The 14,323-nt window shown below is 43.2% G+C and overlaps 2 long non-coding RNA genes across 2 annotated transcripts; both read left to right on the top strand.

The window, feature by feature from the left end:
- The first annotated feature begins 251 nt into the window (after positions 1-251).
- On the top strand, positions 252-1,700 carry LOC135260680 (uncharacterized). Its single transcript, XR_010331721.1, has 2 exons — positions 252-461; positions 1,068-1,700. It is a non-coding gene; the product is annotated as an uncharacterized LOC135260680 (long non-coding RNA).
- Positions 1,701-3,488: 1,788 nt separating this feature from the next.
- On the top strand, positions 3,489-5,524 carry LOC135260682 (uncharacterized). Its single transcript, XR_010331724.1, has 2 exons — positions 3,489-3,695; positions 3,756-5,524. It is a non-coding gene; the product is annotated as an uncharacterized LOC135260682 (long non-coding RNA).
- Positions 5,525-14,323: the final 8,799 nt, after the last annotated feature.

Here is a 14,323-nt window from a genome sequence, read left to right as displayed (position 1 = left end):
GAATCTGCGGCTTTGTGTTCGTAAGTTCTGACATCCGCAACGGTGATGCCGGGGGCAACCGGGAAACCTGAATGTTCCGGAACATTCTCGACCGTAACCGACCTGGAACTTCAACGCTTTGCTCGCCCACATAAAAGACTGCACCGCAAGAACCATTCCAATAATTCCGCCATGCATTCACAGGCGACGCTGTCCTAGTGAGGATGCGACTGCAGCGCTACGTGAGATACGCTCAGGAGCTCCACGGACGTGTGACGGAACGTAGCGTGGAACGGCAGTCAGCGTCACGAGGACTCATTTCGAACGTGCGCCAGCGACAGTAATGGATGATGTGGCATCATGCGCTTTGTATCGGTATTTAATGTAGTGCAACGTGATTACGCGCTCCCAAGAAATATGAATCGAGGCTGACGAGGTTTCTCTGGGTTTCTGTACATCTGGGCTGTTCCATTCCAGTATTTGTACATCTGGGGGAGGTGGGGGGGAGGGGGGGGTCATACATCCTAAAATTTCAAGTACTCTTATCAAACTACTCTGACTCTGGACACACTCTGAAATATTAGTGTTAGAATAATAAACCTTCCATGCCTCCAAACACTCAAGCAAACGCTCGGACAGAGTGCATGCGGGGAAAGGTAAACCAGGGGTTAGAATTGACCAGAAGAGCAAGAGAAAATATGTTCCCCATGTTTTAAAATAAGAGCATGGTCTACGGTTATGGGTTATGAAACAAAATGGCTGTCACTTTTTAAAGTTTAACCAAACTTTGCCAGGACACAACATGATCCCAGACAGTGTACATGACTAGCAACACAAGGGGGGGGGGGTCCAGGTCCACAAAATGGTTTGCGATTGCTTTCGCCGCCCCCCCCTCCCCCCCTTTCCCCCCAGTTTGTTCTCGTTTAGGCCCACCAAAATCCTAGATTCAGCTCTGCACATTGGGGACTTAAAATTTGACAGGACAGGACTGATGTCACCACCCAATGGAATCTGAGTTCCCACTGAAGTTTGCTTCAGGGCACTGATGGATAGCCTGTCTGTTATGCTACAATGCTGCTGTACTGCAGAGTTATATAAGGGATGTCACTGTGTAACCTAGTACCGTATTTCTCTTATGAGTAAATTGTGTAGAGCAGGGTTTTCAACTCTTTCTTCCAGAGGTTGTATTATTATTTTTTTTAAACTGTGCAAACGGGCCAAACATTTTTCATATGCTGTTTATAAAACAATATATGAACAGGATGTTTTGTATATGTGTGTATACAAAGTAAAACCATAGTTTAAGTATGCATAGTTAATACTTACTATTCTGTCACTAGTGGGAGGTATGTTAACATGATGCAGATACAGATCTGGATATAGTCTCAATAGTCACAAGGATACATCTGAATTTCTCTGACCCACCCTAGTGTACAGTGACATAATGGCACTAGAGGTCATAGATCATGGAGCTTGCTCAGAGTTAACAGAATAGGACAAGGAGGTTTATCGAAACAGTAGTGGTGGTTACATTCAGATATAGCAAAAGTGTGCACACTAAAAGCCTGTAGAAATGCAACTAATATAAATATTTGTGTGCGCAATCAAAACAGAAAAAAAATCAAAGCTTTGTATCAAAGTGCGATCTTCAGCGTCGAGAACAGTGTATTTACATTTGACTGTAATTCTTCAAAATTAAATAAAATGAAAATCTCACTGCAGTTCCTGAAAATTCATGAGTGCTGCAAATTGTATTATAAGGAAGCAATTCCTCGTTGTAGAATTGCTTCAGGGGCATATGAAATCTGCAAAACAAGTGAAAGTTATTAGCATTCCTGAAGCACACCCTTTAGGGTGATCTATATGGTGCGCAAGGGGCATCCAACCGAACAAGTTCTTAATTATCCAATGTGTATCATGTGCTGAATTGCAGATCTAACCAAGGAAAACTTTATATGTTAAATGTAAGGTCAAGAACATGCAACGTTTAGGAGATATGCAAGCCCAGGCATCTTTAATAGGCTTTCCATGGAAGAGGGGGTTTGCTTAAGAAAAACAAAGTCGCAATCCATGGCCGTGAAAGGATTTTTTCTCCCTCACCATCCCCGTCACCGCCATAGAAAGTAGCTCCCGATGAACGATAAAGGAACATTAAAATTTTTATGGCCACTGCTTTTAAGGGAATGAAATCTTTATCAGCTCTCATTGACACACCAACTCCCAACATTCTGTTAATTCTCTTAAGGATTGGAATGCGGGGAAAAAAATTGAGGGAAATGCAAAAAAAAAAAAATCCTAAAGATCTTTTTCAATTACATGGGGGGGGGTTAAAAAAAAGAAAACAAAAAAGCGCCACAGAGAGCAGAGAAGTGGCTCGGTTCTGTAAACATTGCGGAGGGACAAACACAGGAGACAATAGCGGGTTTTTGGAATAGCAGGGACCCTGCTCGGTGCCCCCACAGGATGACCCCGAGGGTCCCCGCTGGATCGGAGGCCCGACCGCAGGAAGGATGCCGGCTCCTTTCCCAGGGCGGGGGGTGAAGAATCAGCGGAAATGGGCCGACTGTGCCGCTGCCTGCCGAGGGGGGGGAAGGGGGGGGGGGCGGAGCTGTGGGGGAGGGGCGGGCTTTGGGGGAGGGGCGGAGCTTTCCCTGCCCTCCGCTCTCTCTGAGTGACAGCACCGTTTGGTGTCCTCTCCTGCAGTTTTGCATGCGAACGCAGGAGATTAAATAAATACACATGGGCCTCAAAGAATGTATAATTGCCAAAATTAGTTCTGTGCGTGAGCCTGTCTTTCTGTGTGTATGTGTGCATGGGTATGTGCGTGCATGTATGTGTTTGTGTGTGTGCACGTGCATGCATGTGTGTGTGTGTGTGTGTGTGTGTGCGTGTGTGTGAGTTGGTTGCCCTGCGCTGTAGCTAAACCCAAGTTCCTGGGGGCAGTGACTTTTCTTACACACACCTGACACACACACACACACACACATACATGCATGCACGTTAGTGTTAGTCTTTGTCCAGTACTCTGGAAGCTAGACACCTGCTGTATCGAATGAAACCAGTTTGGTAACAGAAACTCAAATCTTGTACCTACGTACTGCAGCAATTCACATTGACTTAGGGTTCTCCTATTTTTTATTTTTTATTTTATTTGGGAGGGGGGTGGTGAGTGTGTTTGGGCAGTAGAGAGGATTTGTTGTTCCCAGAAGGCTGGAGCATCATTGGTAAAATATTCATTAGTTACAAGTCACATCCAGACATTCCTGTGGGAACAGTACCCCAGCTGGGTTGGTTTATGCGAGCATTTATTTATGGTGGGAACCATTAGCTCATTGCTAAAGAGCAGCGCGTTGCTGAATGACTGAGCCCAAGACCCGTGTAGGTTTGAACGGACTTTCTGTACTCACCGCAGCGGTAAACACTGTGGAAATCCCGGCCCGTCTCAGCCACCGCCTCGTGGGTCAACAGCAGTTAGAGACGCGATAGTGGGTTCAACCGAACAGTTGGCTGGACCGCAACAGCGGGGCCAGCCCTACAAACGCAAATGTCTGTGACTGAGTGAGTGACTGAGTGATGAAGTTACACCATTGGTCGGCCGAGTTATGAAGTTACACCATTGGTCGGCCGAGTTATGAAGTTACACCATCGGTCGGCCGAGTTATGAAGTTACGCCATTGGTCGGGCGAGTTATGAAGTTACGCCATTGGCCGGCCGAGGTATATGAAGTTACGCCTTTGGTCGGCCGAGTTATGAAGTTACGCCATTGGTCGGCCGAGTTATGAAGTTACGCCATTGGTCGGCCTGGTCCAGCCATACACTAGGGTGTTGACCTGGCCTTGTTTCTCTTCCTCAGACCCATTCTCGCGCCGGAGAAAGGCGAGTGCGTTAACTCCAGCGCCACCGAAAGGCGAGGCGCGGGACGTTATTTATGGACCGCGTGTGGCATCCTGCTTCGCCCCACACAAAGGGGGACTAAAAAAAATCTAAAGATTTTTTCTTCTTCTTCCCCCTTGTAGAATACCCTCGGCCATTACTTCCTGTTTACTCAAGGATTCATGATCTGCTGATAGTCAGTTCACACAGAGATCGTCACGCATGTGATTTTACTGCAGTGACCCTGTGCAGGACAGTAAATTTTGGACAATAAAGGGAAATAGAACAATTCCAAATTCATGTAATTATAAGTAATTATAATCATAGTTTATTATTACTATTATTATTATTATTGATTCCAGTATGGTAGTTCGTTTCTGTCCTTAAAAGGAGCTCAGTACTTCCCGCACATCCACATATAAACGATAAGGCTGGTATCCCAAAACAAAGACGTGTTTTGAAGTCGTTCCAACGACCTTTGGCATGCACACTTATTGTACGTCGCTTTGGATAAAAGCGTCTGCCAAATAAATGTAATGCAATGCTGACCTCGGATGAACTCCAGTTTAAAGTTCAAGGAAAGAAGAGAAAACGGTCTCAGAACGGCTCCCTCTGGGAGGGGGGGGGGGGGGGAGTTGTTTCCACAGGATGACCCGCATTAGGTTTTAAACAGTGACCCCCCCCCCCCCTTCAGCTCCTAGCAGACATACACAGGGGTCCCACTGTTAGATGGGACAGACCATGGGGTCGGCCGCCAGGGCACCCAGTATCTGAAATCGTACTGTGAGTAAAATTGAACAATCGCTTTTGACAGATGTCCACGCTGCATCTGCAACTGCAGACAGACAGAACCCCACGTTTCTATGATCAGGTCTGGAAATATCAGGGCGGCAGCGTAGTATAATGGGTAAGAAACTGGTCTTGTAATCTAAAGGTCGCAGGTTCGATTCCCAGGTAGGACAGTGTCGTTGTACCCTTGAGCAAGGTACTTAACCTGCATTGCTTCAGTATATACCCAGCTGTGTAAATGGATGCAATATAAATAAATAAATAAATAAATGATATGTAAAACGTTGTGTAAGTCACTCTGGAAAAGAGCGTCTGCTAAATGCCAGTAATGTAATGCTAAAGAAGGCAGTTCCAATTAACTCATTGTTGAGTGGTTTCTATTTTCCCATAAATGTAATAAAGAAAACTAAGCACATAACCTTCAATGTGTTCTGTAGATGTGAAGACATTCCTTCCTCTTGCTGATTTTTCCTCTAATACCATCTTTTAAAGGAGTCTGAGGGAGCCATCTTAATGAAAATGGCACTTTGTCTAAAACAGGCCCGATTTCACTGTCTGCCAAATAATAACTAACGCAGGCCAGATAAAAGAGGGGAAAAACTGTAGAAATGTTTGTCGAAAGCTCATTGCTGTTTGTCCTTTGGGAAACTGGGAAAGAGAAAATGTTCGGAGACATCGAGCGTCATCACGCACTGTAATGACACCCTGGTGTTTTCTCTGGAAACAAATACTGCATCACAAGAATTAGCCAAGTCCCATCACGTGGACAATGAGGCTTAACTGTCTGAGGATGTGCTGGAAACTTTAGATCCCTCCGGGATCGAACCTTGACTTTGTAGAATTATAGAAAGATTTATATTAAATCAGAGGGGAAAACAGAATTATAATTACAGAGCTGTGAAAAAGTATTTGCCCCCCCCCCCCTTCCGGAATTTCCACTATTATTGTATATTTGTCTCTCACTGTGGTTTGGTGGAGTCAGAGAGACTTAGAAATGACTTTATAACCCTTTCCAGACTGATGTATTTCAACAATTTCTCAACTCTTCTGGAGTTTCTTTTGATTGTGGCATAGTGTTCTTGTAGAACTCTGCGGCGACATCTTCACTCTGATGGTAAGGATCAATGTGAGTGAGATTTAGATTCAACGGGGCTGGCTGTGTTCAATCAGCTGAATCTAATCATCAATTCAGTTAGGTACTCGATCAACAAAATTACTATAGTAAGTAACTAATTTTTCACGTGGGTGATATGGGTGTTTGGTAATTTTTTTTTACATGTATTTTGTGTTTACTCAGTTTCCATTTGTCTAATATTAAATTTTGTCTAATGATCTGAAAACATTCAGTGTGACAAATATTACATTAATTTGTCACAAAACTGTGAACATAAGCTATGCATGGTTGATGTGTCATGCCTCACACAACATGGCAGCTTTCCTGTTCATCTGGTAGTGAGACTTTTCTCTTTTTAAATAATACATTAGAAACTGATTAGGATTTATAACTACTGTACACAAAATACAGTCAAATATTAAATGGGTGGAAAAATGTCATGTGTTGTGGAGTTTTCCAGTGTAATTACAAATGGCCTCCTTTGAACTTGTGAACTTTCACCTTTGCCATGAGCATACATTTCCTCCTGCTGGAATGTGTGTTCCATTCCAAGAAAGGTGCAGTTTAACAGAAACTGGCATTGCCCTCCACTTCCACGTGAGAACACAGGGGCTTCATCCTATCATGAGAGCGAAGACAAGCAGAGGGAGCTGAGACAATGAACCGCTACAACCTTTTAAAAAGAGTTCTCAGACATATTGGTACTCTAGGCGTTTCATCTGGTGAAAAAAGATATTTTCCTATTTGTGCAGCACTAGTAATTTAATTTACCATATATATAATTCAAACATATTAATAAGCAAAAAAAAATGCTGTTTAAAAAAATGAATTGTAGTCCTTCTACTAACACAGGAAATGCAGGCAATAAAGAATTACTAAGGGAATGCAGCTTTCATGGCACCTTCCAACGTGGAGGTTTAAAAACAAAACATGTTTTCTAAAAAAAAAATCACAAGCTGAGCTTCCCACAAATCACGCACATGTGCAGCTTTCCAAAAACAATTGAGAATGAGAACGGTACATGGTGGGGAGGGTGGGGGGTGGGGGGGGGGTGGGGTAATGAAAAGATTGGCTCAGGTGGACAGGCTGGCCCCGATGTTACGATTGGCTTGCTCACAGACGCTAACTGCCGTTTCACCGTGATGGATGTAGCAGGCCCGGCCGTCGTGGTGGTGGGCGGGGCCTGTGTAGACCCCGCGGCCCTGGCTGGGCGGGGCCCGCGCGGCTCTGGCTGACCCTGCTTCCTCTCTGGCCTCGCTCCTGGGAAAGTTCAGAAGCTTCTGGCAGCAGCCCCCCTCTCGCGTCGTGTCGAGCTGCGTTGCTGAGCGCGTGCGGTTCCCACGAGTTCGTCGTCCCGCCCCAGCTGAGGTCAAAGGTCGGCCGCAAATGTTTTTAGATGTGGGACGTCTCCGAGGGGGAGGGGGTGGAGGCGAGACCGGGCCACCTGAGGCTCGGTGCACCGCGGGGTCCCGCTGGTCTTTTTCGTCAGCCTCTGATCATAATTGGTTAATGGAAGGCATTTTTTTTTTTTGGAAAGGAGGGAATCTCACCTGGCGTTCCAGAGCGTATCGGTCGGGGTTTTGAAAGGTGATCCCAGTGGGAATACAGGCCGACATGAACTAGGATCGTCTACATTTCCCTCAGGGCCCATGTGACTTATCTGATTTGTGAGGTGAATTTTTTTCTGTCTTCTGTGATGAAAGAACACAATGTTTCTCCATGTGGAAAAGCGTACGTGTTTAATAATGACCTGCATTTCAGTCTTTCGGTCTTTGGACCATAGAGACTAAATTCAATTAAACACATTAGCTTGGAGTATTGTTGATTTGAGGCACGTCTGTTGTTGTGCTAGACATTGCTCAATCGCAAATAAACACATTTAAAAAAATTTATATAATTGCATGATCACAGGGTGGCAGTGGTGTAGTACCTGTATTTACCACTAGGTAAACATATGGTACAATAGGTACAATGGCAGTGTCTTACTTGGATTTACTTCCAGGTAAGACACTACCATTGTACCCATACGTAAGGCGTTGAACCCATATGAACCCTGAATGTCTTCAGTAAATACAGACTGAAAATGTAAGAACAATGTCAGCTGTGTAAACAGCACATTTATAGAATAAAAATAAACAGGCTTTATGCAGAGAAAACTGCACGCATATTTTTTAAATATATGCGGGAAACTAGACCAAGCATAACATAGCATCATTGTAACATCGTTAAATAGATATGCATATTAGCCATTTGAAAACTGTCAATTGGACTGCTTTTGCGTCATTTCTTGGCTGAAAACAATACCTCAAAGTACTGCACGTCAGAATTTCCTGATGTGGTGGCTCCAGAAATGTTTTGTATTATGTTTGACCTTTACTGAAGACGGATAGAAATCTAGACCCATGACCTTCCCCTTAAACAAAAAAGCTGGACTGTGTAAAATGTAAACACAGTCACTGAGTAATATCTCTCCATTCATCCTTGAAAAAACCCTCCACCGGATAATATCAAACATTAGCGTCCGGCGAAAATTATTATCGTCCACGTTTATGAAACTGAGCGCTTTACGGCAAACTGTACAATCGCAATTTTTGTGCTTCAGGAATCTACCGCAACATGAGATTTTCTTAAATGCATCACTAACTGTGCAGGAAATTGCCATTCCAACGAGGAGATGTGCTGTATGGCGTTCCAAACCCTGACATTATAAATTTCTTTCCTTTATTTAGTAGATTAATTCTGTTCTTTTTTCATATCGGGGACTTTAGTTACACATCCCTAATGCTTAGAGACGTACAATAGCAGTTGCATATTAATTATGAGCAACGGAATATTGTGGTTGTTTGTCCCTAAATGTGAGTTCTCCTAAAAGGAAGGCATTGCGTTGCATGCCCAACTGTTTTCTTGTGAAAACGTCTCAGTCATATTTTAAATGACAACATTTGTATGCCACTTATTGTACGTCACTTTGGATAAAAGCGTCTGCCAGATAAATTTGATGTCACATAACATTAATAATGCCCCTGTTAACTGGCATCATTTCCAGACAGATCCCATATGATCCACTGATCTTCATATCATGTGGATGCGCTGATAGTGAACATAAGCCAGGTACTTACCTGTAACATCGTTTAGCTGAACAGCACCTGCACCAACTGAATGCATTTCAATGAGCAGACGAACAGGAAAAACCCAGCTCCACCCCTTTACTTCCTTCTTAGTTTTGATATGCTGGAGTGGAAAGCTAATGTTGGAATTAATGTGAAGCATTAAGAAGTGTACATCAAACGAACAAGGAATGTCTCTGCTTGTACCCTCTCAAAAAGGATCTGTTACTGAAGGATATCCAATACACTTTTTGTGTCACTACTTTTGTGTTCGTTTCAACACTTTTTGTGTCAAAGTTACTACTTTTGTGTTACAAATGTATATTTTATTGGCTACAAAGGGAAGCTCTTTAAACTGTGCTCAAAGTTTTTTTTTTTTTTTAAGTGTTGTCCTTTGCTAGACATGGAGGTGTGTTAAAAATGACACGTATGTGTTGTTTTTAACACCTCAGTTTTGAAAGTGTATTATGTTCCTTTCGTTTAACTGCTCACTGAACTTAAAAGTTCACGAGAATTAAACAAGAATTTAACGGAAAATCTCAGCTCTAAAACGACCACCTTTCCCAGGGTGTGTGGTGTCTAATTTTGAACTCCGGGTGATATGAAAAGTTGACTCTTTTAGGTGGCAAACCAAAATTTCCTAATGCTCTAAAGGAAGCAGTGGTAGATTTCGTATGTCATAGCTGAATCATTATGTCTGTTACATATCTTGAGAAAATGGAGGCCGTCAAATAAAAGTAAATAGACTGAAACTGAACTCGCCAGAGGTTATTGTCCTTTGGAGCAGAAGTTGCAGCAGGGGGTGTGTCCTCACTAGTAGGAAAGGACTGTATGTCTATGGCCACATACGGACAATGCTGAATTGACTTACGGATGAACGGGAGACAAGGATATTTTAAGTATGTAGGGCTGTTTACACTCTCACACACACGCGCGCGCACAATGAAACCTGGCTAAATGCACGATCCATGAGTTCCCTAAATATACGTAAGATCCAGATGCAATATGGATAGAAGATTTAAACGGAATAAACTCTGACATGCTGAAACCGCCACAGAGGATTTTATCGGGCCTCGTAACTCACACAGTATCACACAGTTGTTGACCCAGGCCGAGACGAGCACGGCCAAGAAAAATAAACGAGATTACAGGTCAGCTCAAGATCCTTAGTGCCTTTGCCCTCGGAAACTCGGCACGGAGCCAGAGAAACTGCACAGCTTCCTTTAACGCTCGGCTACGCTACACTTCCAGTTTGAACTGGACAGAGACAGTTTGCATCGTTTAGACAACATGCAAGGACAGGAAGTGATGCACAGCTACAGGACCACAAAAGGATGTTTAGAGAGTCTTCCCGAAAAGAACAGGCTCAGATTGGCGTCTACTCCAGTGAGAATATGTGTGTCTTTCACAGTGTCTTTTACAGTGGCTGGGTCTATTGCTCTTCTGTGATTGGTTGAAACACGCATGCATCTCAGCCAATCACAGATTGGAAAAGTAACGCGCATAACAGGAAAGTAATGCGCATAGCTATATACCACAAAACGAATGTAAAAATTTAGGCAATTCAAGAGCGTAACAGAGTACTCATTTTAAAACTGAGCAAGACTTAGTCCCGGAATTTAAAAGCTTAACTTCATTGAACACATTTAAATCCAGATTAGTTTTCAATCACTGGCATGTTTCTCATTTCAATGTCTATTACTGATGTCTGTTATTGAATCACTTTTGTATGCATGTACTTATTGTGCTGGGAAATGAATATGTATCTGTCTGGTCAGGGGAAAGTTCCTGATTTTTCTCAGAGACTTCAGTAAGGAGATGCTGAAGGTGCAAACAATGGGGGCAAACAATCCCTTAAAAAAACAAAGTCATTTTGTTTACATTAATTTATGATTTCAGGACACGTTCTAGCCAGGGGCAAAGCTCGGTTCTGAAAACAGGGACTTTCAGATACACCTGCAAAACACAGCACGTTTCCTTTTGTGCACAATGGTTGGCATCCCTGTTTGTGATTTATAGTTTAGTTTTCCATTCCATCACTGCAAAAAAAAAAAAAAAAACCAACAACATAAAAGCCACACACTGTAGCATTTGCCTTATCTGACTTATCTCTATATCGGACTGAGAAGAACAAAATATGACCGCAGAAATATGACACCTGCTATTTTTTGCATTGGGAACAACCCAGAACCATAAGAAAATGTCATGGGGGGGCGGAGGGGGGGAGGGGGGGGGGGGGGGGGGGGGCGGAGCTTAGGATGACACAGCAGCAATTGAAATGCAGGCAGTGGTGCCAATGGTTCCCTACAAAGATAACATTTCTGTCATTTTTTTCAGAGGGCAACAGACACATGAACACTTTTTTTGGGGGGGGGTGGGGGGGGCACATCCTTTTGAGGAGACTGGGGACAGCACGTCCTTTTGAGCTCTCCCTTGTTGTGGAAGTTGCACAAGGGCTCCGCGTCCCCAAAGGAGAAGTAACACCCAAAAGGTTTCCCGCCGCATTATCACCTGCATTTCCCCGTGCCGTTATATAATGGAGCCCCATTGCGCAGTTTCCATCCATCTGGGGCTCGGCACGGCATTTCCAGTGTGTTCAGGTGCGTGTGCTGTACCTGCAAAGGGTGCCCGAGTTCTCTAAAAACAACCCCCCTGGGGACAGCGTCTAATGTCAAATGCACCACAGCGCACGGAGAACTAAGTCAACGGGCCTCGCAAGGTAGTTTATATAAATGCTGAGAACGTCCAGCCAGACAGGTACACAGGGTTTCATTTCCTTACAAAACCACCAGAAGTTATTATTTAAATCCCCCTGTGAGTGTTTTAGGAGGGGGAAAAAAATGCGGATATGAATCTTCATGAATAAAGCACCCGCAATCAAGACTGTTATCGGAGTGAGCATGTAAATGTAATCAAATGGCTTCATCTGACTTCAGGCTACATATGCATAGTTCCAACTCCTTTATGATATTTTAAGTTTTATCAGCCAGACAAACAAATTTAAATTTGTTACATTGCATGGCCAAAAGTATGTGGATACCTGATCCTCCTTCATCTCATCTAAAATTATGGGCATTGATATGGAGTTGGTGTACCCTATGCTGCTATAACGGCCTCCACAGTCTTCTGGGAAGGCTTTACACTAGATGCTGGAGCGTTGCTGCAGGGATTTGCTTCCATTCAGCCAGAAGAGCATCAGTGTGGTTGGACACTGATCAGGCGATTAGGCCTGGCTCGCAGTTGGCTTTCTAATTGATCCCAAAGGTGTTGAATGTGGTTGAGGTCAGGGCTCTGTGAAGGCCCGTAGAGTTCTTCCACACTGTTCTCGACAAAACCATTTCTATAAGGACCTCGCTGTGTGCCCGAGGGCATTGTCATGCTGAAACAGGAAAGGGCCTTCCCCAAACGGTTGGGGAAGCACAGAATTGTCTAGAATGTGATTGTGTGCTGTAGCATTAAGATTGGCTTTCACTGGAACTAAGAGGCTTAGCCCAAACCATGAAAAACTGCCCCAGACAAAAGGGTGTCCAGATACTTTTGGTCATATAGTGAACCTTGGAAATTTATTTACCTTAGAAATGACATTATGACACAAAATATAGTGCTTAAATTAATGGACGAAAAGTACAAGAAAAGGAAAACGGATTATGTTCCTTATTTAGAGCGATAACAGACTTTAAAATAACTTTGTATCTTTTTGTTACCTTGCTGACTCACTTGGGACAACAAACAGCAGTAACATCCTGTGTACGGAAGTATTATATCAAAACAAGCCTAAAAAATAAAAAAACATTTAATTTTGAATGTCCGTGGCTGCTCAGCAGAAGAAACTAATGGAAAGTCTTTGTTCAACAAAAGGCTGTGTGGAATTATGTATCGAAAAGCCTTTGATATTGAAATATAAATTGCCCAAATTCAGTCCAAATTCAACTTTAAACCTAAAAGGCCGAACTTTTTAAAGAAAAAAACTAAACAAAACAATAGTTCTGCAGACTCAGCAAACGTCTTAGAGACTTCATTTTGTCCTCAGTCCTAATGTCAGTCCACATTTTTTAGTGTAAAGAGTTTTAATCTGACATTTAAGAAAGCACATTAAATTTACTCTTGGGACACTGTAACGACCGAGCTAAACTGCAGCTCTGAACATCAGTGGGAGATACAAAGTGTACAGCCAATAGGCTGGGGAAATTGTGGCCAAATCCTTCAGGCTGTTGTACAGTTAGCTATTGAAAAGACAGCTTCACTTCAGCGGGGCCGTCTATGAATTTAAATAGTTCTGTTATTAGCCCTGGTGATATCTACGAATAACTGTATGGAGAAAAACAGCTTAATGATAAACTCATCATGTGAATCTCCTTTGTCACTCAAAAATGATCTTCGCCTTTTTTTTTTTTTTTTTTTTTAAAAAGCTTGATTTTAACCCTTTACTTTCACTTTTAAGATACATTGCTTGGCATTTATTCACAGAGTCCAGCGGAGGCCAGTGTGCTCATCTTCTTTAGGCACTATACCTTTGTCGGGCATGATGAATCTTCAACTGGTGCAACGGCTGCAATAGCGGAGAGCTTATCTGAGCTCGGGTTTATCGCTGAACGTCAACGGCTTGGGCGATGGCTCTTATCCGTAGACTGTGGGCTTATCACAGCAGAGGCGAGACCGATGGCTTGCCACCAGGCAATACCGCACCTAAATGGTGCGGTTTTCCAGCAATGTTGCAGAATCATTTCCCGAGCTGAAACACAATTACCTCCCGAGTTTCGGAGGAAATAATTACCATCTTGTTTGCTCGCTACTGTGTGTGTGCGTGCGTGCGTGCGTGCGTGCGTGCGTGTGCGCAGAGTAAGTCCTCTATGTGATGTGATGGTGGTTAAACAATCATGAAAATATAGCTCAAAACTGTATTGTTTGAAAAAATTATAGACTCGCGATAGCTTGCACTTATTGTACATCGCTTTGAACAAAAGCCTCTGCCAAATAAACGTCATGTAAAATGTAATGTAGCTTTGCCAGCCCTACAACTAAGTATAATACATTTGCGTTTATTAGCATTTTTCTAACCTGTTCTAACTAGTCTTTCTGTGTACACCCTTCTATTGTCACCATGGTAATGCCACCCTTGTGAACCTATCCCAGCATGCAGTGTAGGAGAGAAAGAAATACATCCAGGACAGGTTGCCAATCCATAGCAGGGCACACTCACCGTTCACTCACACACTCATTCCGTCTCCATTTCTTTTCTACTGTGGGAGGATATCAAGGTGTCCACAGACACAGGGAGAACAAGCAACTCCACAGAGAATCGGTTGGGATTCAAAACTCAGTGCCTTCTTGCTGCGAGGTGACAGTGAAACTCACCGCACCACTTGTTTAATTTGAAAAATTAAATTAAATTGCAGCATGTAGAGCTGGGTGAGAACCTTCAATGTGTTAAAAAAAAAAAAAAAAAGACAAACAACAAAGT

Source organism: Anguilla rostrata, chromosome 8 (genome assembly GCF_018555375.3).
Source record: "Anguilla rostrata isolate EN2019 chromosome 8, ASM1855537v3, whole genome shotgun sequence".
NCBI lineage: Eukaryota > Metazoa > Chordata > Actinopteri > Anguilliformes > Anguillidae > Anguilla > Anguilla rostrata.
The sequence above is the reverse complement of the archived record's forward strand: the minus strand, read 5'-3'. Positions and strand labels throughout refer to the sequence as shown.